This window comes from Lissotriton helveticus, chromosome 12 (assembly GCF_964261635.1).
Source record: "Lissotriton helveticus chromosome 12, aLisHel1.1, whole genome shotgun sequence".
NCBI lineage: Eukaryota > Metazoa > Chordata > Amphibia > Caudata > Salamandridae > Lissotriton > Lissotriton helveticus.
This window is the reverse complement of record NC_136073.1, coordinates 663,776,424-663,804,144: the sequence shown is the minus strand read 5'-3', so window position 1 is coordinate 663,804,144 and position 27,721 is coordinate 663,776,424. Positions and strand designations below refer to the sequence as shown.

The 27,721-nt window shown below is 48.4% G+C and overlaps 1 protein-coding gene and 1 pseudogene across 4 annotated transcripts in view; both read left to right on the top strand.

Moving 5' to 3' along the window:
* Positions 1-27,721, top strand: part of LOC144799917 (anoctamin-10-like) — a 394,459-nt gene that overhangs the window by 219,945 nt on the left and 146,793 nt on the right. The gene's annotated exons all lie outside the window — the stretch shown is intronic.
* On the top strand, positions 6,672-27,695 carry LOC144799268 (uncharacterized; annotated as a pseudogene).

Sequence of the window (27,721 nt, the reverse complement as noted above, 5' to 3'; positions counted from 1 at the left end):
ATTGTTGTTATCTCCTGTATTGGGTATTTACTGGGTATCAGTGCTTCAAATGAAAAAAAAAATGTTGGTGCTTCTCAGAGGTGTGTTTCTTATAATTTATTGCAAAAGCTTTAACAAATTACCTCTAGCCTGGTGTCTGGGTTACACAGTAGAGAACCCACTGGATGAAGTGAACCCTACCCTTCCTGCCTGAGCCTCCTAACACTTACTCCGTACCTGTGAAATACCTCAGCGCTTAAACAATAAATGTACGAGCATTCTGTGCATTTAATCCCACCTGTGCCTTTTTCCTTGGCATCTTAAACCCCAGTGTTGGCCCCATGTTCAGTTTCAATCCTGGGCTCTCCATTGGCTCATTGTGTGATCGCTGTGAGGTTATGCTATCCTCCTCAAACTCTGTACCAGTTGGATTCAAGGTGAGGCGTCTGTAAAAAGTGGCCCCTGTACACTATACGTATGCCAGTGCCACAGAGCCTCTCCGAGGCCCCTTTTTGCCTCATAGGGATGCCATCCAAGGCGTTTGGGCACTTTTGTTGCTTTCCATTCCTTCTTTCCCTTTGTCGACAACCCATGTGTCCTCCGTACAAACCGGAATACAGACCACTCTATAAGCATTAGGTGCTGTTGAGTGCAGAGTGCTGTGTGCTGTTGAGTGAAGAGTGCTGTATGCTGTTGAGTGCAGAGTGCTGTGTGCTGTTGAGTGCAGAGTGCTGTGTGCTGTTGGGTGCAGAGTGCTGTGAGCTGTTCAGTGCAGAGTGCTGTTGAGGGCAGAGTGCTGTTGAGGGCAGAGTGCTGTTGAGTGCAGAGTGCTGTTGAGTGCAGAGTGCTGTAGAGTGCAGAGTGCTGTTGAGTGCAGAGTGCTGTAGAGTGCAGAGTGCTGTATTGTGCAGAGTGCTGCTGAGGGCAGAGTGCTGCTGAGGGCAGAGTGCTGTTGAGGGCAGAGTGCTGTTGAGGGCAGAGTGCTGTGTGCTGTTGAGTGCAGAGCTTTTGAGTGATGTGTGCTGTTGAGTGCAGAGTGCTGTTGAGTGCTGTGTGCTGTACAGTGCAGAGTGCTGTACAGTGCAGAGTGCTGTATTGTGCAGAGTGCTGTATTGTGCAGAGTGCTGCTGAGGGCAGAGTGCTGCTGAGGGCAGAGTGCTGCTGAGGGCAGAGTGCTGCTGAGGGCAGAGTGCTGCTGAGGGCAGAGTGCTGTGTGCTGTTGAGTGCAGAGTGCTTTTGAGTGATGTGTGCTGTTGAGTGCAGAGTGCTGTTGAGTGCTGTGTGCTGTACAGTGCAGAGTGCTGTACAGTGCAGAGTGCTGTACAGTGCAGAGTGCTGTACAGTGCAGAGTGCTGTACAGTGCAGAGTGCTGTACAGTGCAGAGTGCTGTACAGTGCAGAGTGCTGTAGAGGGCAGAGTGCTGTAGAGGGCAGAGTGCTGTAGAGGGCAGAGTGCTGTAGAGGGCAGAGTGCTGTAGAGTGCAGAGTGCTGTAGAGTGCAGAGTGCTGTGTGCTGTTGAGTGCAGAGTGATGTGTGCTGTTGAGTGCAGAGTGCTGTTGAGTGCTGTGTGCTGTTGAGTGCAGAGTGTTGAGTGCTGTTGAGTGCAGAGTGCTGTTGAGTGCAGAGTGCAGAGTGCTGTTGCGTGCAGAGTGCTGTTGCGTGCAGAGTGCTGTTGAGTGCAGAGTGCTGTTGAGTGCATAGTGCTGTTGAGTGTATAGTGCTGTTGAGTGCAGAGTGCTGTTGAGTGTATAGTGCTGTTGAGTGCAGAGTGCTGTGTGCTGTTGAGTGCAGAGTGCTGTGTGCTGTTGAGTGTAGAGTGCTGTTGAGTGCAGACTGCTGTTGAGTGCAGAGTGCTGTTGAGGGCAGAGTGCAGAGTGCTGTTGAGGGCAGAGTGCTGTTGAGGGCAGAGTGCTGTTGAGGGCAGAGTGCTGTTGAGGGCAGAGTGCTGTTGAGTGCAGACTGCTGTTGAGTGCAGACTGCTGTTGAGTGCAGAGTGCTGTTGAGTGCAGAGTGCTGTTGAGGGCAGAGTGCAGAGTGCTGTTGAGGGCAGAGTGCTGTGTGCAGTTGAGTGCAGATTGTTGTGTGCTGTTGAGTACAGAGTGCTGTTGAGGGCAGAGTGCTGTGTGCTGTTGAGGGAAGAGTGCAGAGTGCTGTTGAGGGCAGAGTGCTGTGTGCTGTTGAGTGCAGTGAGCTGTGTGCTGTTGAGTGCAGTGAGCTGTGTGCTGTTGAGGGCAGAGTGCTGTGTGCTGTTGAGTGCAGAGTGTTGTTGAGTGCAGAGTGCTATTGAGTGCAGAGTGCTGTTGAGTGCTGTGTGCTGTTGAGTGCAGAGTGCTGTGTGCTGTTGAGTGCAGTGAGCTGTGTGCTGTTGAGGGCAGAGTGCTGTGTGCTGTTGAGGCCAGAGTGCTGTGTGCTGTTGAGTGCAGAGTGTTGTTGAGTGCAGAGTGCTATTGAGTGCAGAGTGCTGTTGAGTGCTGTGTGCTGTTGAGTGCTGTGTGCTGTTGAGTGCTGTGTGCTGTTGAGTGCTGTGTGCTGTTGAGTGCAGAGTGCTGTGTGCTGTTGAGTGCAGAGTGCTGTTGAGTGCAGAGTGCTGTTGAGTGTATAGTGCTGTTGAGTGCAGAGTGCTGTGTGCTGTTGAGGGCAGAGTGCAGAGTGCTGTTGAGGGCAGAGTGCAGAGTGCTGTTGAGGGCAGAGTGCAGAGTGCTGTTGAGGGCAGAGTGCAGAGTGCTGTTGAGGGCAGAGTGCAGAGTGCTGTTGAGTGCAGAGTGCCGTGTGCTGTTGAGTGCAGAGTGATGTGTGCTGTTGAGGGCAGAGTGCTGTGTGCTGTTGAGTGCATGCTGTTGAGGGCAGAGTGCAGATGCTGTTGAGGGAAGAGTGCTGTGTGCTGTGTGCTGTTGAGGCCAGAGTGCTGTGTGCTGTTGAGTGCAGAGTGCTGTGTGCTGTTGAGTGCAGAGTGCTGTGTGCTGTTGAGTGCAGAGTGCTGTGTGCTGTTGAGTGCAGAGTGCTGTGTGCTGTTGAGTGCAGAGTGCTGTGTGCTGTTGAGTGCAGAGTGCTGTGTGCTTTTGAGAGCAGAGTGCTGTTGAGGGCAGAGTGCTGTTGAGGGCAGAGTGTTGATGGCAGAGTGCAGAGTGACTGTTCCAGAGAGAGCAGGGTATGCTTGTGCGCTTACACGGTGCACTGACACACAGGAGCTAAAACAAAGAACAGCTGAACGCGTGTCTTGGGAGCTTCATTGAGGCAGCCTGCCCTCTGTGAGGGGAGCAGGAAGGAGGGGACGCCTCAACCAATCAAGCGCAACTACTCACAACCTATTGTGCGATTAAACACAGGCCAAAGGGCAGAGCTAGGTCTTTTCGCATTACGTACGGTGAGCAGTGTGTGAGTGTGTAGTGTGAGCAGTGTATGAGCGTGCAGGGTGAGTAGTGTGTGAGTATGCAGGGTTAACAGTGTGTGAGCGTGCAGGGTGAACATTGTGTGAGTGCAGAGTGCTGTTGAGGGCAGAGTGCAGAGTGCTGTTGAGGGCAGAGTGCTGTTGAGGGCAGAGTGCTGTTGAGGGCAGAGTGCTGTTGAGGGCAGAGTGCTGTTGAGGGCAGAGTGCTGTTGAGGGCAGAGTGCTGTTGAGGGCAGAGTGCTGTTGAGGGCAGAGTGCTGTTGAGTGCAGAGTGCTGCGTGCTGTTGAGTGCAGAGTGCTGCGTGCTGTTGAGTGCAGAGTGCTGCGTGCTGTTGAGTGCAGAGTGCTGCGTGCTGTTGAGTGCAGAGTGCTGCGTGCTGTTGAGTGCAGAGTGCTGCGTGCTGTTGAGGGCAGAGTGCTGCGTGCTGTTGAGGGCAGAGTGCTGCGTGCTGTTGAGGGCAGAGTGCTGCGTGCTGTTGAGGGCAGAGTGCTGCGTGCTGTTGAGGGCAGACTGCTGCGTGCTGTTGAGGGCAGACTGCTGCGTGCTGTTGAGGGCAGAGTGCTGTGTGCTGTTGAGGGCAGAGTGCTGTGTGCTGTTGAGGGCAGAGTGCTGTGTGCTGTTGAGGGCAGAGTGCTGTGTGCTGTTGTGTGCAGAGTGCTGTGTGCTGTTGAGTGCAGAGTGCTGTGTGCTGTTGAGGGCAGACTGCTGTGTGCTGTTGAGGGCAGAGTGATGTGTGCTGTTGAGGGCAGAGTGCTGTGTGCTGTTGAGGGCAGAGTGCTGTGTGCTGTTGAGGGCAGAGTGCTGTGTGCTGTTGAGGGCAGAGTGCTGTGTGCTGTTGAGGGCAGAGTGCTGTTGAGGGCAGAGTGTTGAGGGCAGAGTGCAGAGTGACTGTTCCAGAGAGAGCAGGGTATGCTTGTGCGCTTACAAGGTGCACTGACACACAGGAGCTCAAACAAAGAACAGCTGAGCACGTGTCTTGGGAGCTTCATTGAGGCAGCCGGCCCTTTGTGAGGGGAGCAGCAAGGAGGGGACGCCTCAACCAATCAAGCGCAACTACTCACAACCTACTGTACGATTAAAGCACAGGCCAAAGGGCAGAGCTAGGTCTTTTCGCATTACGTAGGGTGAGCAGTGTGTGAGTGTGTCGTGTGAGCAGTGTATGAGCGTGCAGGGTGAGCAGTGTGTGAGTATGCAGGGTTAACAGTGTGTAAGCGTGCAGGGTGAACATTGTGTGAGTGCAGAGTGCTGTTGAGGGCAGAGTGCAGAGTGCTGTTGAGGGCAGAGTGCTGTGTGCTGTTGAGGGCAGAGTGCCGTGTGCTGTTGAGGGCAGTGTGCTGTGTGCTTTTGAGTGCAGAGTGCTGTGTGCTGTTGAGTGCAGAGTGCTGTGTGCTGTTGAGGGCAGAGTGCTGTGTGCTGTTGAGGGCAGAGTGCAGTTGAGGGCAGAGTGCTGTTGAGGGCAGAGTGTGTGTGAGTGTGTAGTGTGAGCAGTGTATGAGCGTGCAGGGTGAGCTGTGTGTGAGTATACAGGGTTAACAGTGTGTGAGCGTGCAGGGTGAACATTGTGTGAGCGTGCAGGGTGAGCAGTGTGTGAGCGTGTAGGGTGAGCAGTGTATGAGTGTGAGCAGTGTGTGAGTGTGTAGGGTGAGCAGTGTGTGAGTGTGTAGGGTGAGCAGTGTGTGAGTGTGAAGGGTGACAGTGTGTGAGTGTGCAGGGTGAGCAGTGTGAGAGTGTGTAGGGTGAGCAGTGTGTGTGTGTAGGATGAACAGTGTGTGTGTGCAGGGTGAACAGTGTGTGTTTGCAGGGTGAACAGTGTGTATTTGCAGGGTGAACAGTGTGTGTTTGCAGGGTGAACAGTGTGTGTGTGCAGGGTGAACAGTGTGTGAGTGTGCAGGGTGAACAGTGTGTGAGTGTGTAGGGTGAACAATTCCAATCCAAACCACATAATTCCACTACACACCACATGCATACACTCCATAACACATGGCTAAAAGACATTGCCATTTACAATGCCATTAGCTCTAACTCAAATAAATCCGAGACCTATTGCATTTCCAATGCTTGTTAATACCAAGCCTCAGGACAGGCTTTCGGGTCCTCCCAGTGACACGGGTGGTGGTAGGTTTTTGATACATCGATCCTCCAGCGAGACGTGTTCGATTCAAGTGGCTGAACCCTGAATAAAAGGCGCACATCTATAATACAACTGCAAGGGGCTCCATAAACCCCCCAGAACCCAACAGCACGACATGAGATAGCCCAGCCTGGCATTAAAAAAGCATAGTATGTCGGAGCATGACCTAACACTACAACATGAAACATAGAGCACGGTATTATAGCACAGCATAGTGTAAATGTACAGGAATGTATTAGCATAGCAGAGTTTAATAACATGTCAGAAAAGGATAACTCCCCAGTGCGCAGGTTAGCCACACACAGGAAAGATTGGCAGGAGAGGTGGGGCCTTGTGGATGTATGGAGGGCGCAGCACCCTGAGGTTAGGGACTACTCTTTTTTCTCAGCTCTACATGCACTACATGTCAGGATAGACTCAGTCCTGTGTGATAGCCAGATGGCCGCCATGATAATTCACACGGAGTATCTGGCTAGGACCATTTCGGATCATAATCCCTTGCTAGTGATGGTGCAATGGCAGCAGGCGAGATCTGCGGTCCCAACTTGGAGACTGCGGCCTGATACTTTAGAAGATCCGGTGTTCAGTGATACGGTCTTGCAGGGCATTGAGCACTACTTTGCTGAGAATGAAGGTTCCGTTGCCACGAGATCGGTAGAATGGGATGCGATGAAGGTGGTGGTGCGTGGTGTCTGTATGGGCAGTTTTTCGAATGTGAGGATGTCAATACTGACTGATCTGGAAAAGGCGGAGTGTGTGCTGAGAGACCTAGAGCGGCGTAGACCTGAGCGGCCAGACCTACAGGAGCGGCTATTAGAGGCGAAGGAATTGGTAGCGACGGAGACGGAGCGGCTGCGATGTTATGACTATAAAATTTACGCCACCAAGGTACATGCTGAAAGGGATAAGGTGGGCACGCTGCTGGCGAAACTCGCTACGCCGGAACCTAGAGGTTGCCCTGTCATGAGTATCAGGGAGGAGACCGGGGATACGGTCTATTCTCAGGCGGCTGTTCTGAGGCGCTTCCAGTCGTATTACACGAGGCTCTACGAGAGTCAGCTCGGGGTGGAGATATCTACAATAGGCGACTACCTAGCGAATGTTCATCTCCAGTGCTTGATGGCGCAGACGCGACAGACTTGGGCGGCCAGATAACGCTATCGGAGGTTCGGATGGCCATCAAACAGATGGCTAGAAATAAGACACCGGGTGTAGATGGCCTGCCGATTGAATTCTATGTGAAATATATCGATATTTTGGCACCCAGGCTACTGGCGGTGTACGCGGAGGCCATGGAAATTGGGAGCTTACCCGAATCGATGAGGGAAGCGCTGGTGGTGCCACTGCTGAAGCCTGGTAGGGAGGCTTCCGTTGTAACGTCATACCGTCCCCTGTCTATGTTGACGGTGGATTATAAGATCTTGAGTCGTATACTAGCCACTAGGTTGCTACCGCACATGACTACGTTGATTCACAGGGACCAAGCGGGATTTATTCCCACTAGGAACACATCCATTAACATCCGTCGCTTGATCAGTATAATGGATGACGCCTTGGGCTCGGCTCACAAACCAGCAGTACTATCGGTGGATATAGAGAAGGCCTTCGATAGCCTTGAATGGAACTATCTTGATGAGGTGTTGAAGAATTTCGGCCTAGGAGATGGCTTTGGGCGGTGGACGAGAGTGCTCTACTCATCTGCTACCGCCAGAGTATGCTTGGGGCGTGTTATATCCTCTGCTTACCCAGTGCGCAGAGGAACGCGACAAGGTTGCTCCCTATCCCCACTGCTATTCGCTTTAGCGATGGAACCACTGGCGGCGTACGCTCGGACAGGAGCGATGTATGATGGGGTTAGAAGGGGTAGGGAGACTCATTACATATCACTGTATGCAGATGATCTGTTGCTATACCTGGCAGATACGGAGGAAGCTCTGAAAGGAGCTGTAGCATTGTTGACCAACTTTGGTAGGCTGTCGGGCCTCAAAGTGAATTGGAATAAAACCTGTGTTTTCCCGCTGCGGATGGGTACGCCGTACCCCCCTCTTACAGTGAACGTGGTATGGGAGGACACTTGTTTCACCTATCTCGGGGTCCGTGTATACCACGACGCCGCGAGTCTGCTGGAGGGGAACATAGGGAGCTGCTTGAGAGCGTTGAGGGGATGTATGTCCTTTTGGGCCTCCCTCCCTCTGTCGGTGCAAGGCCGGGTAGCACTATTGAAGATGATGGCCCTGCCAAGGTTGCTATACTACTTCCGCACCCTGCCGATTTGGATCCCCCAGCAGATCTTCAAGGACCTGAGAACGATGGTTATAGACTTCCTTTGGGGGCACGGAAGGCGTAGGGTAGCGCTGGATACCCTGATTTGACCCAAACTTGAGGGGGGACTGGCGGTCCCCGACTTTGAACTGTATTATCTAGCGGCTCAACTGCAGATACTGACACAAAGCATAGCTAGGGAATTTAGAGGCCCAGGCGGGGAGCGGGTATCCAGCGGCATGTCTTGTCGTATATAGTTATGCGACAGAATCTGGAGATACGAGATCTCACCATGGAGGAAAAGACCCTTCGGTTGTGCTGGCACCGAAGTCTGAAAAGAGCGAAGGTGGCACGGCCGTATGCGCCGGAGATCCCACTCGGGATGCTGACGGCGTTGCCGCATGGGGGTGACTGGTCCCCGTTGTCGGAATGGGAAGAACTGGGTCTCCAGATGGTAGGAGACTTGTATGTAGATGGAGTGCTGGCTCCCTTTGAGGATTTGCGGAGCCAGTTCGGTCTCCCGGATGGGTACTATCTCTTGCATGCAGCGGTGATCGCCGCAATTCAGAAACACTGGAGGGAGGGGCTGACGGAACCGGTTGTGACAAAGGCCTGCCAATATGTGGTGATGGCTGCGGGCACAATTAAAGCGGTGACCTGCCTCCACTCCAGAATGTTGCACGAGGGGCTGGAGCCTCTGCATGCGCTGAAAACAAAGTGGGAGGATAGCATAGGTAAGCCTATTCCGGACACGGTCTGGGGCCATATCTTGGCACGGACCTGGAAAGGTAGTAGGAATGCCCGCTTTCAACAAGTGCACTTCTTCATACTACATAGGGCCTATCTGACCCCGGGGAAGATCAGGCGGTACTTTCGAGTGCAGGATGCGGCTTGCCCAAGGTGTTTGGCGCCTGCAGTTGAGCTGGATCACTTGGTGTGGGATTGCCCGAAGTTGGGGCATATTGGCCTCCAGTGGGAGAGCTATTGAACGCTGTTACTGACCGGGAGGTGGAGTTTGACATGGCGGCTTGCTTGCTGCTTTGGTTCCCTCACACGGCAAGGACAAAAATAACTAGTACATTTATTGACCTAGGCCTGATATTAGCCCAGAGAGAGATTACCTGGCACTGGAAATCCAAAGAGGGCCCATCAGTGAAGAGATGGATGAATGAGTTGTTGAAATGGTCCGGATGTGAAAGTGTGGTTCGAATGCGACAGGCGACCAGGACTGGTAATGATAAGAGCTTGGAGATGGCAAGGGCTTGGGAGGTGATAGTGCAGGCGTTACGAGACTACCTGATAGAAGATGAAGAATAGATACGTTCGAGGACAGGGGTTCCATGAGGATTAGAGGACCGAATGCAGACACCCGACCAGTGACGAGCTTCATATCGGAACGAACGTTTAAAACCCACATCAGCAGCAGTTGGGGGGAGGGAGGGTTGGTGGGGTGCTACTAGGAAACCGTTATAATTTTAGGGGAAGTACATGTGACGGGGCTCTAGTTCCGACAGCTATAGACATGGGATTACCAGGCAGCACACTCTGGGTTCATGTAGAGTGACAATAGATAGATCCCGGGGATAGCCGCTGAGGTAGGGTGTTAGCATGACCCTGCTGATGGGGGCGTTGTTACTACTGCCGTCGCGCAAGTAGAGTGAATGATGATATTTGACGGTAATGATAGCTTACTGCTTAGTAAAATTGACGACCTACTTAAGACATATTTAAAACCTTTAGAAAAAGCTTTGGTTCAGGTCCAATCTCAACTAACCCAACTGTCTTCAGCCCTGAATTCAAGTAAGGGTACTATTAAAGATCCCAATTCAGCCCAAGGGAAGTCCCTTCCTAACAGCATTAAAACAACTAAGCCTGGCGTGGCCATATCGAATTCCTCCAATACGAATTCTATCCAAAAGGCCCCCCAGAAATCTTTTAAAAAACAGCCACCACCAGCTGTAAATAAGCCCCAGGCCCCTCTCAAACCACTTAATTCTTCATCAACTCAACCTCTGACTAACTCCAAGGATCAGCTGTCTAACCAACAAAAATCTTTTCCTCCTCCTGTCCTCCCCACCCCGGCCCCGGCCCCTACCCTCCCCAATCAATCCGTTGGATTTAACACCATCCCGAGAAATCGAAAGAGGAGGGGCCATCCCATTCATCTCCCGCCTGAGGCATCCCCCTACGTAGTTATTATGACAGGTGTCCCGGAACTCCCCCCCAACCACAATGAACCAATCTGGTCATTAAAAAACAAAGTTATATACTGGTTGTCCAACAATAGACCCTTACCACCTTTTTTGGACAACAGAGTCACCACTGTGCGCAGAGTGCCATGGCTTGGTACTGAGCCCAAAAGCATTCAAGGTGACTGCGTCATAGTGAACTTTGCTGACCCTAATACTGTCGAGCATATCTGCTCCTGGGGAGACCATTCTTCCACCGAAGGGATAGCTACCCATAATCTGTCATATTTCTACCCCCCGGCACCTCAACACAACGCTGGTCCCTCCTGGAGTTGGACGAGAGTGGGCAAGTGGGATGGGAATAGAGACTATGACCGAGGTCATTGGGCAGGTTACGGTTTCCCCAACTCTGCCTCTGGTCACTTTACCAACTGGAGAGGACCTCCACTATCTAACAGATACGAATGCTTGGACATGGTCGACTGACCACCAGTCCCCCTTGTCGACATCCAACCCACTATTAACATTCAGATTCACTCTAATCTCTCCCCTAGGAAAACCTTGTTGGCAGGGCTCAATCAGTCCTCTGCGCCTGGCTCCTCCACCGAGCCCCACACCTCCCTGCCAAACTTATTCACGCAATCCCCAACTTCACGGGACCACGATCCCAGCACTGCCGTTTCTATCCTTCTCAAGGAGCCATTCATAAGGCTACAAAATATTACGTTAACCTCCAGCGATGCAAAAATCACCCCCTCCTCCCTTATCCTACCCCCTCAGTCTTGTGATCCACCACCCTCTGTCAATCTACCGTCTACAACTCCCACTCCTCTGTCAACTTGGGATTTCCCAGTCATTTATTGGAACGTAGCGGGCCTTAGATCCAAGATACATCTTCAGTCTTGGACGGACTTGGTTATTAGGCACAATATAGTTTGCCTCCAGGAAACCTGGGCTACCGAACCGATTCACATCCAGGGTTTTAAAACGTTCCATATGTCTGCTAGTCCATCTGCACATGGACGACCCAAGGGTGGTCTCGCTATTTATATCTCTAACCATATCTCATTTACTATCACTGAAGTATACCCAGTGTCCTCAACTTTCCAAGTTCTTAAGTTAGTCCCCGATAAAAGCTCCATCTGTTACTTTATCAATATGTATAATAACTTAACACCTCCTGACTGTGTAAAGTCCCTGACTGAAATTACTTTATTTTTGCACGATCAGAAAGCCAAAAACTCGCAGATACCATGTTATATTGTGTGGGGCGGTGATTTTAATGTTTATCTATGTAGTAATTACAACAAAGGTATTTGTGGCCTCCAAGATGAGCATGATTTCCCCATCACCCACTTTGCACACTCCAGCATAGGGTCTGCTCTAAATAATTGTCTATTCTCATTAGAACTTGAATTTGCGAACGAATTAGTGCATCCTGCCGTCGATTTCAAGTCAACCTTTCACGGAAGAGGATTGTCGTCTACCATTGACTATATCCTGTGTTCGCAAACTCTAGGCAATAGACTAAAAAACTTTATAACTGGTTCAGATCCCTCCAGTGATCATTACCCCAACAGCATCACCATCATATTTAATACTGTTCCTTTATCTCATTCTAAGCCTAGTCTTTTAACTCAGCAATCCCTAGAGATGGGTAAAACTAATGGCTATACAATAAAATGGTCAAAGATCAATCCCAACGAGGTCACCGGTAGGATTATCCAACAATCCCTTCCTTTAATATACAACTGTTTAGAGGTGACCTCATCCCCCCAGTTGATCCTGTCTAGTTTCGTTAAGATTCTAGAAATCATACGGCAGGAGCTTACCCGCCAATATAAGAAGCATGATAGAGATACCCGGGGGTGGTTTGATTCCCATTGCCGTAAAGCCCTTAGCGCATTAAAACGAGCTCTCCATAGCCAAGATAGGGATACGGCCTTAATTGCCCTACTAAGAAGGCAATATAATCTGGCCCTAAAAGCCCGAAAACGGGAAATAAAAAACAATCTCTGGGCCCAACTACATGAGAGTACAATGTCTAAGGACAGCACACTATTTTGGCGAACAATCAAGTCCCCTTTTTTAGCGGACGCCACTGCCCCTTCCCATCTAGATGTGGCAGTTCCCGCAGAAAAATGGGTAACTCATTACTCTCAGATCTTCGGGGACTCCATTCTAATGACTGAGGCCGCAAGACTTGGGGAAGTAGCTCCCACCAGTGATAATATCTATCCCATCGACCTTCACTTTAATTTAGGGGAGGTGAACGCAGCACTGACTTCCTCAAAGACCGGGAAAGCTCCCGGTCCAGATGGAGTCCCACTTGACATCTTTGTGAATAATCCAGAATTATGGTCCCCAGTAGTCGTGCAAGTTATGTCTGCAGCTTCTCAGGTCGGCCTAATTGATTCTTGGTCTACCTCCGTGCTTCTCCCCATTTTTAACAAGCATTTACAATGCAATGGTTTCGCCTTTGTTAAAGTTTGTGCTTTTGGTATTGCTTTTGACAAATGGTCTTTTCTAACTTCTTTGAATTATGTGTAAAACGTTGATGTGTTTTACTTTACACAGAAATATGGAGTGCCTCTCTGGAAAACACCCTCTCTGCACACGCCCTCTTTACACATGCCTTATCTTCACTTGCCCTCTCTACACACAGCCCTGTGCAGAGAGATCATATGGAGAGAGGCATGTGCATAGAGGCCGTGTGTTGAGAGGCTGTGTGCAGTGATAGTGCATGTTGAGAAGGCATATGCAAAGAAGAGTGGGGAGGATACAGAGGTAGGGTAGGAAGGCGAAAATGCAAGGAGTGGGAGGTCAGAAAATAGTGGGAGAGCAAGAGAGAGGACAGAAGGGAAAGGGAGGGCATGTAGGAGGGCAGGAGTAAGAAGGAAGAGAGGTCAAAAGGAAGAGAGGGCAGGAGAGAGAGGGAAGGCAAGAAGGAAAATAGGCAGAAGGGAGAGGGAGGGCAAGAAGGAGTGGGAGGACAGGAGGGAAGGTAGGAGTGTGTGAGAGAGGGCAGAAAGGAGAGGGCGGCAGGTAGGAGAGGGAGGGCGGGAAGGAGAAGGAGGGCTAGAGGAGGAGAGGACAGGAAAGAGAGAACAGGAGAGAGATGGAGGACAAGAAGGTGAAAGAGAGCAGAAGAGAGAGGTGGAAAGGGAGGGCAGGAGGGAGTAAGAAGGCAGAAAAGAGAGGGATGGCAGGAGAGAGAGAGCAGGAAGGAGGAGAAAACCCAGTCCACTACCAATGAAGGAAGCACTGAAATCCCAAAACGTCAAAGTGCAAAAAAATACACGCCTACTAAAGAACCTTGGGGCCATATTTATGAAGGCCTTGCGCCACCGGTGCGTCACTTTTTCCCATGTTAAAAGTGACGCACCGGCGGCGCAAGGCCTTCATAAATAAGGCCCCTTGACTCTTGACCGTTAAATGATGAGCTCCTTTTTTTCTTGGTTAAATACTTTATTGCATGCTAAAAACCCTGGCCTTTTATGTTCCAAGTGGAGTCCATAGGAGAGTTAATGAGGACAGTTAAACATAGGAGCGGGGTTCCAGGACCCGAAAAACAAAATGCGTCGGATGTTCTCCTTTGCCACTAATAACGAAAAGCAATTCATCGAAACCAGATCAGGAGGCATGAAAGTGCGAGCATCAGTCTCTAGTGTGGCCCCGTGAAGGTACCGTTTTCCCTTCTGTGTGCAGCCAACATTTGGGTGTAGATACGTCATTTGGTTCTGACCCCACCCCTCCATTGAGGATGAAATTGTATAGCGTTGTCAGTATCTATAAAGAAACCAGGTCATTTCCTTAAAATGGAAACCGGCATCTCAGCATTTTCTTTGAACTAAAAAGCATGGCTGACAAAGGAGAAGGGTACATAGTGCAAAGCTATAATCGGCTAGAACACATGCCAGATGAACTGAACGAAAGAAAGAAACACACACCAGGGCCCCAGGAAGAGCTTTGTTTGTTGTCGTGTTTTCCAAGTAAAAAGAGCACTTGTAATTAGGAGTTAATTCATGTAAACAAAACTTCGTGAGGCCATAAATCACATTGTTATGTTTAACACCCTCTCCCTCTCCCTCTGCCAGAACAGCACCACTGCATGGCCTTTCTGAAAGAGGGTGGAGGTGATAAATGAAATGTAAAAAAAGACATTTCCTCCAAGACATAAAACACCCGAACGCGCACAAAGACACAAGTGCATGCAGCGTGTGTATATATCACAAACTCATATTAAAAATAAACAATTAATAGCAATACAGCTCAGCTGTAACATATGTAATGCAGGCACTTTATAATAAATACTTTGAGTGAGGGTGTAATGTGTGCACATAATACACACTTACACACAAATGCATTTTTGCTATCGGAGCTGTTCATCTTTAAAACTTTAAGCTGATTTATTCAGCCTTAAGACATAAAGCTTTCACATAACCAAGAAGCATGTGGCATGCTTACCTGTGAGCGTGCTGCGTGCGTCCTGAGCAGGGGGGCACCTTTGCCGGGAGTACCTGTTCTGGAGAGCAGACAATAACAACACTCAGAAGTGGAATTAGGAGCGCGACCTGTTCCAGACAAGCCTACTACGACCCCCACCCCCAGTTTGTGAGAAGAGCCCAACCCAGAAAAGAGCGCCCCCGGAGCACCTTCCTGGATGCTCCTCCCTCCAAGACCCCCAGCCCCCAGGACCGTGCACTGATGGACACGACTGCGAGAGACGAGTAGCAAATGGTTTAGGGGCATTTTCAGGGTTTGCAGGAACTAGCCTCTAGGTGTCAAGGTCTGAAATCGGTTCCATATGCCCTTTCCAGGGGGGACCAGCATCACAACATGAGCTTTCCTGCCATTTTTAGAGGATCTTTCTCCGCACAGTTTTGCTTAACCCACGAAATAAAGTTTCTTTTCACCTTGTCCCGCTCCAGAATCGATTGACTCAAACGCACGAGCGCTGCAAATCTCGGCTGGTAGTCCGAGTTATTTATTATATTATAATGTTTTCAATTTATTGTCAAAGTCCTGCTGTGAAAATGTGCAAGTAGGTGTGCGAGATTCAAAGAGGCGCCGGAGACAAGTTATGTCAACGTAAATATTGGCGAGGGTGGGTGCGGCTTGCGTGGAGGATGGTTTCTGGGGGCGAGACGCTGGCTTTTGGAAGGGGTTTCAGTTTAGTTGCTACCCTGTTACTTTTTCTACGATCCACAGTCAGATGTGAGGATGTCTGCTCTATACTTCGGCTTCAACAAAACAACGGCATCGGGACCGGTTGCGGCTCGGGGGAATGTCCTGAAAAATAATGGTTACCTGTTGTCCTTCATGCGGCCCTGGGTCCTAGTGCCTCCCACAGGGCTCGTGGCTCATGCTGGGCGAGTCGGGCTTCCCTCCTCCGCTCTCGGCTGGCAGCAACTCAAGCACGCACCCCGAGCCGCCGCCAATGCTGCTGGAGGAGCCCGGGAGGAGGCGCGGCTTCTCCCCCTCCCATGGAGTCCCGATGGCTGAGCCTGGCCGCCATACTTCTTGTGGGCGGGAGAGGACGAGGGGGGCGGGAAAGGACACGGACGTCGGGAGGGAGGCGGGAAACGTGGGGACAGCGGGAGGAGGGACACAAGGCAGGACAGCGTGAGGACACGGGGGGCGGGAGAGGACGAGGGGGGCGGGCGGGAGAGGATGAGGGGGGCGGGAAAGGACACGGACGTCGGGAGGGAGGCGGGAAACGTGGGGACGGCGGGAGGAGGGACACAAGGCAGGACAGCAGCAAGCACGGCCCGGCCGGAGGAGACTCGGGGGCGTTCCCGGCGTCGCGTGACGTCGGCAAAAGGCAAAGAATCTCGGGAACGCCCCCGTGTCTGGTCCGGCATTGATGGACAGGCCCCTCGTCCAATGGCTAGGCTCCATTTATGGAGCCAGCCAATGAATGACGAGGGCCGACCCAAAGCCACACTACAGTTCTCATAAGATTTCTCCTGCGCAAAAGCTGCTTGCGCAGCTTTTTGCAGTCGAAACCTAAAAAGGGAGACCGCGATAACCCAGCCTGCTACAGACCAATTTCCCTCTTGGACTCGCTGGGCAAGGTCGCTGGGAAACTCATCCTGGAACGTCTCCAGGACTGGGCAAAGGAGAATAAGATCATTACCGACCTCCAGTTTGGGTTCCAAGAGGGATTGGGTACTGTAGAACAGGCTCTTAACCTAACACTACTTTTGGGTAAATATGTCTGTGCCAAAGGCGGTAACCTGTACCTGGTCTATGTGGACTTAAGTTCCGCATTTGACTGCGTAATCCACTCCAAGCTGTGGGAGATTCTGAGTAACTTGGGAGTAGATCCTCCAATTCTGAAATTTCTCCGCGAGCTCTACTCGGGTGCCAAAGCACGAGTGAGATATGGCACCAATGGAGAGCTATCGGACTCATTCAGCATTACAAAAGGCGTCAGGCAGGGGTGCGTCCTTGCTCCATTTTTATTTAATATTTACACAAACGGATTGGAACAAGCGATGTTGGCAGGCAACAAGGACCTCCCTTGCATAAGTACCCGTCCAATCCCTGCATTATTATATGCTGACGACTCTGTCATTTTAGCGAGGACCCCCAATCAGCTCCAGCTACAACTGGACAAGTATTGCCAATATATGCTTTCTCTTGGCTTAAAAGTAAACAAATCCAAGACTTTCGTTATGCATATTGGCAAGAAAACCCAGAAATGCAAACCCCTTTATATCGAGAATATTAGGTTGGAAAGTGCTAGGAACTATCCATATTTAGGAATCCTTATTGATGACCAAATGTCTTGGAAACCTGCCATTTCCAGTAAGAAACTGCAGTTTCAGCGCACTACATCTGCGCTGACCTCTTTTTCAAGAAAGCTGGGCAAGCCCGCTCCGGCTGTGATTCTGAAAATCTATCAAGCCAAATGTTTGAGTGTGGCGACCTATGGAGCAGGTGTATGGGGCTATGCTCCTACCACCGAGCTTCAAGTAATTGAAAATGATTTCCTGAAATATGTTTTAGCTCTCCCCCGCAGCGCCTCCAATTACGGTAGCCACACAGAGCTCGGCTGGGACTACCTTTCTGACACCATTAGGTACCAGCCGATCCTCCTCTGGCACCGTATATGGACTAAGGAGCAATGTCTCCTCACTCGGTCGCTAATAACAGACTGCCTGTCACTGACCCACTGGAAAAAGATTCCCTGGCTATTTTATGTTTTTAACTTTTTGAATGATTTGAATAGATCAGTGTTTTTTACCAACCCTGCCTCACTAATGGCCATACCCAGAAAGTCTTTAAAGAACCTATGTGTGTCCCATCTAAGAGACCTACGCATGTGTTCTGAAATTGGCAAACAGACAACCACACACCTAGTGATGATTCAATCCTCATACGGCATTCAACCCTATCTGTCTTTTTATTTGTCAAACTACGATAGGTATGTTTTAACTAGATTTCGTTTCGACTCATTTTATCGTCTTGTCTCGTTCCCTGAGCCCTCTGACTGGTCCCGCGAATTGAGTAAATGTCCTTGCGACAATTGTTCCTCTCAGTCTACATTGCATGTAATTTTATTTTGTACTTTTTACGAGACCCCACGTAAACGTTGGTTGGTCCCACTGCTAAGACAAATAGGACTGAGAAGATGCAGACCTGCTCTCTTGGTACTACAGCGTTTAGACTTCCCTTTTGTTGCCAAATCAGTGGCTTGCTTTTTAAAGACTTGCATGAAAATTCGTTCTCAGATAGCAGCTTCTGCATAGTAAATTTTTTCTTCCGTCTCTGTGCATATAACTCTTTTCTTACTGTTATTTAGGGTACCATTGTATAGTCGATTTTTTTAAAGACTGATCTAATGTTTACTGTACTATTTAGTCAATTCTGCTTTCCTGGAAACTTTTTTATAAATCGTTGTAAATATTTTTCTACAATGTACTTTTATGATTGTAAATTCAATCGAATAAAGTTTCTTTAAGATAAGATAAGATATTTGACGGTGTTGGGAGGGGGGAGGGGTTTGGTGGGTGTAAAAGCGGATGCTAATTTGTGATGTTGCCCAGACATCTCTAAGAGATGACCACCGTGACGTTTGCAGGCACAAACTGATGCGCCGCCCAGCCTCCGGGATGTGGGCTAAATGGCTGTGTATCATGTTATTGCCACAGATATGCTTAGCAATGTCATGAGGGTATTGGTTGACCTACCTGGATGTCTTGTTTATAAATCTGCAATAAAAACAGTTTATAAAAAATAAAAAAAAATGTCATAAAAGGATAACTGGACACAGTATAACACAGTAGATAGAGCCCAAAAACACATGGAGCACATTACAGAAAAACAGCAGAGTATCAATCCAAGAGCACTCTTCGGGAGGCACACGGATAAATGAAATGATAAAGAAGCAAAATAAAAAAGGTACAACCTAGCGGGAGGCACACGGACAGCGGGAGGCACACGGACAGCGGGAGGGGGCGTGCAGGCACACGGACAGCGAGAAGGGGGTGGGCAGGCACACGGACAGCGGGAGGGGGGCGGGCAGGCACACGGACAGCGGGAGGGGGGCGGGCAGGCACACGGACAGCGGGAGGGGGCGGGAACGGGGACACGAACGATAAATGAAATGATAAAGAAGCAAAATAAAAAAGGTACAACCTAGCGGGAGGCACACGGACAGCGGGAGGGGGGCGGGCAGGCACACGGACAGCGGGAGGGGGGAGGGAACAGCAAGAAAGGCACTCACCTGGACTTCCTCTGGCCGCGGAATGACCAAATGAAACCTCGACGTCGGAAAAAATAAACCCCGCCCACCGCCGCACTGACGTGACAAAAGGGGCCGGATGAGAAAAATTCTCCAGAAACGCCCACGAGTCGCCTCGCAGGATGACGGACGCCTCTGTTTGCCAATGGCTAGCGTCCATTTATGGAGCTAGCCAATGGGAAACAGAGGCGGGACGAACATCCATACTGTAACTCAAAAGATTTCGCCCTGGGCGGAGCACTGCGTGCTCTCGCCAGGTTGAAACCTAAAAAGCAGCCCGTGGTACATTTTACAATAATGTGGGCACGCACCTCGTTTCTAACAAAAACAAACAAGTGTAATGTAATGTATTGTGCCACTATTCTGATTAGTTCCGTAGCGCCCACATACCCATACAAAGTCCTGTGTGGGCGCTACAGTTCACTTTCTTTTTTCCATCGCGGAAGAATGGAAAGCTGAGCAGGTGCGGAAAAGATTTGAACCTGTGACCAGCAGTTTACACATGGGATTAACCCTGTGGTGCCCCCAGAGGGATGCCCAGGAGCCGACAGGCAGAAGAACCGAGCGCCCTTTTAGTCTGTGCCTGGTGCAGCGCTTGCCTTCCATGATATTGGTGGAAGTTTCTCAACCTGCTTCAATGATTTGGGCGCTACGATGCACTTCTACCGTGTACCGCCCTTTATAACAGAAGGGGAAATTACATTCAATGCAAACAAACCTTCTACGGTACCCCAAACGCCAATGTCACTCGAGGACGTCCTTCAATTCCCATAAAGAGACACAATCGCCAAACAGAGATTTCTATTGCTGGCTTCATTGCGGCCTGTATTGCATGTCGGGCAATTCAGCGTGTGGGTTACATTGACATTTTGGAAGTACCATATATTATTGATAACAATGCTATAAGTATGTTTGTGGACATATAATACGAACAAAATGAAAAATTATACAAGGCTGTTTTTTTGGCAAACTCCGCCTGCTTTAAAGCTAGAAAGCAAATTGACATGAAATGTATAGGTTTGTGATGCGAAGCTAGAATTGACTTTGTTTCACGAACTCTCGGCTAACATAGAGATTGGTTGCTTTACCATATTAAAAAACATTTCTGGTGTTTTATGACAAGAAATGTGCCTTGCCGCACTAAGCACGGACACTAAACACACCACACCATAAAAAACAGCGCTCCCCGGCCAAGATAGAAAGAACAACAACGATAAATGCGACAACCGCTAAAAAGTCAAGGCGGCAACAGCCAGGAGACCTCGTCCTAGGGCCACAGTTGTAATAGGCAAAATGTCAGGATTTCTTTGAATCAGTGCTTTTTAAAGCAACAGCTGTTTATATGTGAAATACAGCGTGTTATACTGAAATATAGAAACACATGTACAGAGATAAAGAAATAAAAGTACAATGCAGACAGAGAATGGAGTCGAAAAGTAATTGACCATTAAACCCACCTCAGGGGAGAAAACAGACCGGTTTATCCCTGCAGCTAACGCGGATATAAGAGGTCCGGGGGACCGTTTTATATGCACAAAACCCAGGGCACAGTCAGCTCACTGAGTTGAGCGCTCGCATTGAAATATGCGGAGATCTAGAGGCAAGAGGCAAGGCCGACACAGACATCCATCCTTCGGAAGTGGGTTCACCGAGTACAACAAATAGGCTTACAGTAAAACCTACTACTTGCCGCGCTTAGAAGTGCAGGAGGGCGGTGTAAAGCGCTATATATCAATTGAGTATGCCTTTATGTAGCAATAAACAAGGCCGATTTATCAGTGCAAATACCACTGATGTGGGTGGCGATTGGGAAGACTATGAATGCAAGAACCACCCCGTGACAGGGGCGAAAGGGCCAACAATGCAACAACCCTATTCCAGAGAAGGCGGCAAAGACGCTTCTGTCACTAAGCAATCCCTACACACGAGATGCACGTATACATTCGGCGAGATCCAGGTGAAATGTACAACTATATTAGTGCAACAGCATCCGGTGTGGGATGGATCGGTTCATTTATCTGGGAGATTCACTAGATAATGCAATCTGCAGTTTACCTTGAAAGTCGAAAATATACATCGGCCATTTCCGACTTGAAGTTATTTTGTAAAGGACGCAGCGCCTGGAGCCAATATTATAAGTGAACAACTTTAAATTCAGGAACTGATGGAGCGGTTTATGAACCTGTCGCACCCCTCTTATTATGGGGCATCCCCCAGTGTATATAGTGACATGAACCGGTTCAAGGTGCCACGGAGACTGAGCCAACATTAAGAGTGAATCACTTTAAACTTAGTAACGGATGGAGCAGTTTATAAACTGGTGATTACTGGAGACCGAGCTAAAACTATGTGCGATAACTTTGAACTCAGGGACAGATGGAGCGGTTTATGACCTGGCGACGCCCATCTAATTCTGAAGCACTCCCCAGTATGTACATGACGTGACCGGTTTAAGGTTGTAGGGAACTGAGCCCACATTTAGAGTAAATGTCTCTAAACTCGGGGTCAGATCGTGCGGTTTATAAACTGATGACGCCCCCCAGCCATTCTGGAGCGTCCCCGCAGCATAAACCGGGAGATGAACCAGCGTAGGCGGGGCGGTGGTAACAGCTCTGTAGAGCGACACATAGGGAACAGTCTCAATCCAGGAGGGGGCAGTGCCCCCGCTGCTGGCAAGAAGGGGCCGAAGCGAGTGGTCTGAGGATACCACGATCCACCCTGTGGTAGGGGCTGATGGGCCCTCCGGTGAAAACAGACATCCCGGAAGCGAAGTGGGTCTGTTTATACATGCATCTCTGTGCAGCATGGCGCCGGGGCCTCCGCCGTCTCTACAGACAGTGCACGCCTGCAATGCTACCGTCAATAAAGCGACTCTAGTCTTACCAGCCACCCATGATGGAAGGCGAAGTACACGAGGCGCTTGACTGTCATAGAAATGTGTAGTTGTGTTATACATTGGACTTCCTCCGGCCGCGGAATGACCAAATGAAACCTCGACGTCGGAAAAAATAAACCCCGCCCACCGCCGCACTGACGTGACAAAAGGGGCCGGATGAGAAAAATTCTCCAGAAACGCCCACGAGTCGCCTCGCAGGATGACGGACGCCTCTGTTTGCCAATGGCTAGCGTCCATTTATGGAGCTAGCCAATGGGAAACAGAGGCGGGACGAACATCCATACTGTAACTCAAAAGCTTTCGCCCTGGGCGGGGCACTGCTTTGCAGTGCCCTCGCCAGGTCGAAACCTAAAAAACGACCACTTGATACACCTGCACCTGCTCCTCATCCAAAGAAGAAGGACATGGCTACCTCTCCTCTAAGAGTTCCTTCTCCTTCTCCTCCACCTATACCATCACCACCTGCTACCCTACCACAACATTTCCCTACATCCTCTATCATACCAGATGATGACAACAGGGATGATAGCTCTGATGATATAGGGGGTAATGCAGATGATCCATCTATTCCTCCAGGCTCACCTGCCCCGTGGAATGATTATAACACCCCAGACATCCCAATTGTCCCTCAGGACGATATATACCCCTCCAGGCCTTCCCCACCAGAAGACACTATGGGCTTTAATCAGCTAGTACACAGAGCTGCGCAGTATCATGGGGTGGACATGCATACAGACCCTGTAGATGATGATTTCCTAATGGATACCTTTGATAATTCACAACAGTCCTCATTCATTTTACCCATGCTTAAAGGAGTGATTAAGCATGCTCCTGATGTCTTCAAAGACCCAGTTAGAACTCGGGTCATTAACCCACGAATAGAGAAAAAATATAAAGCTGCCCCTTCAGACCCAGCATATATTAAAGGCCCAGTACCACTTGACTCACTTGTGGTTTCCAATGCACGCAAAAGAGCAAACTCACAAACATCAGGTGAAGCTCCCCCACCAGATAAAGAGTCTAAGCTCCTTGACGCATCAGGGAAAAGAACTGTGTCTCAAGCAGCAAACAAGTGGCGTATTGCCAATACACAAGCATTATTGGCAAGATATGATAGGGCACATTGTGACGAATTAGAATCACTAATGCAGCACCTCCCTGATAAGTACAAGATAGAGCAAATGAGCTTATCCAAGAAGGTCAAAATATTACAAACACCTCCATTCGTTGTGCACTAGATGCAGCAGACACTGCCTCAAGAGCAGTTAACACCAGTGTTTTGTTGCGTAGACATGCTTGGCTACGCATATCAGGGTTCAAACCTGAAGTCCAAAGTGCTATACTTACCCAACGATTCGATGAGCAACACTTATTCGGACCCAATGTAGATGTATCCCTTCAAAAGATGAAAAAGGATACAGATACAGCCAAATCTATGGGAGCCCTGCAGTCGCAGGCTCCCAGACGTTCATTTTGCCGCTCATCTTACAGAGGCGCCACCAGGGGATACTCTTCAGAAACACCTTCCACCTCGTACAAAGCCCCCACACAATCCACCTATAGTAGGGGCTACCAAATGGGTGGTTACAGAGGTAACAACAATAAGGGCAGAGATAAAAACAACAACTCCCGCTCTGCCTCTACCCCTACCCAATGACTTCCCTCCCCTTCCCCCTCCCCATTCCACTCCTGTCGGGGGAAGGCTACAACAATACCTACCAGCCTGGAAAAACATCACATCAGACAGGTGGGTGCTTCAAATAATTCAGTCAGGTTACTGTCTAGAGCTAACATCCACCCCCCAAACATACCACCCAGACAGCGTCCAATGTCACAGGAACATTTGACACTGCTCAGACAGGAAGTTATATCCCTCCTGCAGAAAAATGCAATAGAAATAGTCCCAATGCATCAGCAAAACAAGGGAGTATACTCCCTATATTTCTTAATACCAAAGAAAGACTGATCTCTTAGGCCTATCCTAGACCTCAGACCTCTAAACATTTACATACAGTCGGATCATTTTCATATGGTCACACTCCAGCAAGTCCTTCCGCTCCTCTTACAAAACGACTTCCTTGTCACTCTAGATCTCAGGACGCCTACTTCCACATTCCCATCCATACAGCGCACAGAATATATCTCAGATTTGTGCTAGACGGGCAGCACTACCAGTTCAAAGTACTGCCGTTCGGAGTCACAACAGCACCAAGGGTGTTTACCAAATGCCTAGCAGTAGTGGCAGCACACTTAAGAAGACAGCGTATTCATGTCTTCCCATATCTAGACGACTGGCTCATAAAAGCCAGCTCATACAGCCAGTGTGTACAACACACTCACACCACAATTCAACTGCTCCACAACTTGGGATTCACTGTAAATCACACCAAGTCACATCTGCAACTGTCACACATACAACAATATCTCGGCGCTACAATAAACACCCAACTAACACTAGCCTATCCCTCTCCAGCCAGGATAACAAGTGTACAAACTTTCCTAACAAGATTCAAACTGCAACACTCGCTCCCAGCTCGAGTATTCATGCAGCTCATAGGAATGATGGCATCTTGCATATTCATAGTACCTCACGCAAGACTGCAAATGCGTCCACTTCAAGAGTGCTTAGCACGCCGATGGAACCAGGCTCACGGTCAATTAACAGACCTATGTTGGTAGACAGTCGGACTCATCGCTCTCTGCAATGGTGGAGCACCAAAAACCTTTCAATGGGCTGACCGTTTCTAGAGCCAGTTCCTCAAATAATCATGACAGCGGACGCGTCGCTCTCCGGCTGGGGAGCTCACCTACTGCATCACACCATGCAAGGCAGGTGGGCACCGCAACAAAAGTTACTCCACATCAACCACTTGGAGTTGCTAGCTGTTTTTCTAGCTCTAAAAGCATTCCAATAACAAGTATCAGGCAAAGCTGTCTTAGTCTGCACAGACAATATGACAGCCATGTACTACATAAACAAACAAGGGGGAACACACTCTCTGCAGCTCTCTCAGTTAGCACAGCAGATATGGAGATGGGCTATACCACTAAAGATCTTCCTCTTAGCCTAACACATTCCAGGAGTACAAAACACCATAAGTCGACAGACACTGCAGATCCACGAGTGGGAACTTCATCCACAAGTTCTTCAACCGTTCTTTCAAATGTGGGGACAATCTCAGATAGACCTCTTTGCCACCCACGAAAACGCAAAATGCCCAAACTTCGCCGCCAGATATCCACACCCGCTGTCCAAAGGCAATGCGATATGGATGAACTGGTCAGGACAATTTGCGTACGCTTTTCCTCCTCTCCCACCACTTCCTTTAGTGGTTCGCAAACTGCAGCAACATTCCCTAACACTCATTCTAGTTGCTCCAACTTGGGCCAGACAACCGTGGTACACCATGCTGCTGCAACTATCTGTGGTACCACACCAAAAACTAAGTCTATCTCCACGCCTATTAACACAGAACCATGGAGAGATCAGACACCCGTACCTAGCTCAGCTCAACCTAGCGATCTGGCTCCTGAAGTCATAGAGTTTGGTTACCTCAACCTTCCTCCAGAATGTATGAACGTTATTAAAGAAGCTAGAAGTCCCACTACTAGAGCATGTTATGCTGCTAAGTGGAAACGGTTTGTGATATAGTGTCAAAACAACCACATAAATCCTTTGGATGTGTCTATTCAACACATCATAGGATACCTATTACACCTTCAAAAGTGTAATTTAGCCTACACGTCTATCAGTCTACACCTTGCTGCCATTGCAGCATACTTACAAAATAGACATCTATCTCTTTTTAGAGTACCTGCTATAAAAGCTTTCATGGAAGGACTCAAAAGAATAATCCCTCCCAGAACGCCACCTTCACCAGTGTGGAACTTAAACATTGTTCTCACACGGTTAATGGGACCTCCTTTTGAACCATTACATAAATGTGAATTGCAATTCCTAACTTGGAAAGTAGCTTTCCTAGTAGCTATTACTTCTCTCGGAAGAGTTAGTGAACTACAAGCATTTACCATTCAAGAACCCTTTCTGCAAATGCATCTTAATAAAGTGGTTTTCCGTACTAATCCTAAATTCCTTCCAAAAGTCATTTCACCATTTCATATAAATCAATCTGTTAAGCTGCCCGTATTCTTCTCTCAGCCACAAACAGTCGCAGAAAGAGCTCTACACACCTTAGATGTCAAAAGAGCATTACTGTACTACATCGAAAGGACACAAACTTTTCGTAAAACAAAACAACTTTTTGTGTCTTTTTCTCCACCACATAAAGGTAACCCCATATCAAAATCGGGGATAGCTAGGTGGATTGTTAAATGCATACAAATATGTTACCACAAAGCTAAACGTACGTTAACAATTCCTCCTAAAGCCCATTCTACAAGAAAAATAGGGGCTTCAATGGCATTTTTAGGGAACATTCCCCTACATGATCTATGCAAAGCAGCTACATGGTCTACACTGCTTACATTCACAAAACACTATTGTGTAGATGTGCAAACTAAACAACAAGCCACTGTGGGCCAGGCTGTACTAAAAACTCTGTTTCAAACAACTGCAACAGATACGGGTGGTCGCCGCTAAAGGTGGGTACTGCTATACAATCTATGCAGTGTGTAACCTGCAGCTCTTATGCCTCGAACAGAAAATGCTACTTACCAGTATGCATCTGTTCTTGGCATGTAGAGCTGCAGAGTTACACACGCCCACCCGCCTCCCCGGCTACCTTTATCTGTTTCAGTATTATCTTAATTAGATACAAATCACATGGACATCACTACTTCTTGTACAGCTCCATAACTTCCCTAATGGCGAAAAAACAATCTGGGGATGGAGCCGATGCCCATGCGCAGTATCATCCAAAGGAGGAGTCACCTATCCTGTGACTTCCAAAGACTTTTCCTACAACAAAAACAAACTGCAAACATCCGGGCCCAACACTAGGTGGCCATCTATGCACAGTGTGTAACTCTGATTATATATATATATATATATATATATATATATATATATATATATATATATATATATATATATATATATATATATATATATATATATATATATATATATTATATATATACATGTTCACTAACTCGCTGTTCTCAGCGGTTCCCAATCCTCCGGTACCAGCTGATGGCGACAGCAGGCGTAATTACATTCTTTTGAAATCCTCATTCAATCCACCGAATGACGGAAATAAGGAGCGGCACACCAGGAGACTGCACAAAAGATTTGTTGTGCACCAAGTTTAAGACAACGCGTTTCGGCGTATTGCCTTTTTCGAGTAACATTGATAAGGCAAATTCCCTTAGAAATATAAAACAATGCTCATGGAAACTGAAAAGATACTTCGGTGTCTATCTTTCACGTTAGCAGTCAGAAAACATTTTGATATACTGACATTTCATAATTAAATTCAATGTTCATGATTATTCATGAAATAATTCACAATTCGGCGATACAATCAAGTGAAAATTGAGAAACATTAAATGATTGACAAACATTAGTTTAAATTAATTTAATTTAAATTAATGCCTCATGTGGAATTCGATATGTTGCGCCTGATATATGCGCCAAATTCGTCATTTTGTGCATAATTAGATGTGTTAATAAAGTTACTTCAAAATTTGTTTTCTGTTTCTTTACGTCTAACATAATTCCATGTTGGCATCTCATAACCACAATGTAGTCATCTTAAGTGTCGCCAGTATTTATGGTAAATTATGGGATCATGATTGTCAAATCATTTAAAAGGGAGTGACATGACTTCTAGTGATGACATATAACTAGAAAATCCATTCAATAATTACAACCTCATCATTAACGAACCGTCACCAGACGGTTTGGTCATCTGCAACTTCATATCCCATACTCTAATATTTAATATGACATAAGAAACAATTAATCTTATTATCTGTCGCAAATGCCCACGATACTTTATCGACAGAACAATAGATCCGCAATCCTGTGTAATGTACTTGTCGCTGCCTTGAATCCTCAGGGTACTATGTTGCTCTTTATAGTCCACCTCCTGATACCACCACGGTCTGGTTCAGTGATACAGACTCAATGGAGTGATCAAGTGATGGAAGGGAAGGATGGGA